The following is a 521-nucleotide window of genomic DNA, read 5'->3' as shown; positions in this document are numbered from 1 at the left end:
CAGTCGCCATTTTCCAATCCATGCTCTGCATTTCACCTTTCACCTTTACCAATTCCGCCTTCATTTCTTCCTGACCCACCTTCATTTGTGTTTGTAAGGTCATTCCCATGTCTTGCATGTTCCCATTTATTCTGTTTTCCATGTTTTGCAGTATTTTCCACCAACTGACTCAAGTCAAATGGCTTTTGCGAAGCCGATCCACCACGATCGGGCACGGATCCGACAGAGATTGTTCGGTCCTCCATGGGGGAAATTTGATGAAGGGGGGGGGGGTGCTCTGGCATTGTCGCCGTTGCCCCCAATGCTACCTCTGGGTTTGATTGAAAGGAAGGGTCTTCCTGCAAGGTGTTGTCCTGAGCCACGGATTCTTTTCATACTAATTCAAAACCCACCTGTACCAGTCCGTCTTGGTCTGCCATGGTCCATGCCGAGAATTGAATAAAATTTAAATCCTGCTCTAAATTTGGAGGGAGGGGGGGGGAGATTGTCAAGCACACCCCTGGTCCGAATCCCATAAATTT

Source organism: Eptatretus burgeri, chromosome 2 (genome assembly GCF_056783735.1).
Source record: "Eptatretus burgeri isolate ZD-2024b chromosome 2, Ebu_testis_v1, whole genome shotgun sequence".
Taxonomy (NCBI): Eukaryota; Metazoa; Chordata; class Myxini; order Myxiniformes; family Myxinidae; genus Eptatretus; species Eptatretus burgeri.
Note: the sequence above shows the minus strand (reverse complement) of the source record.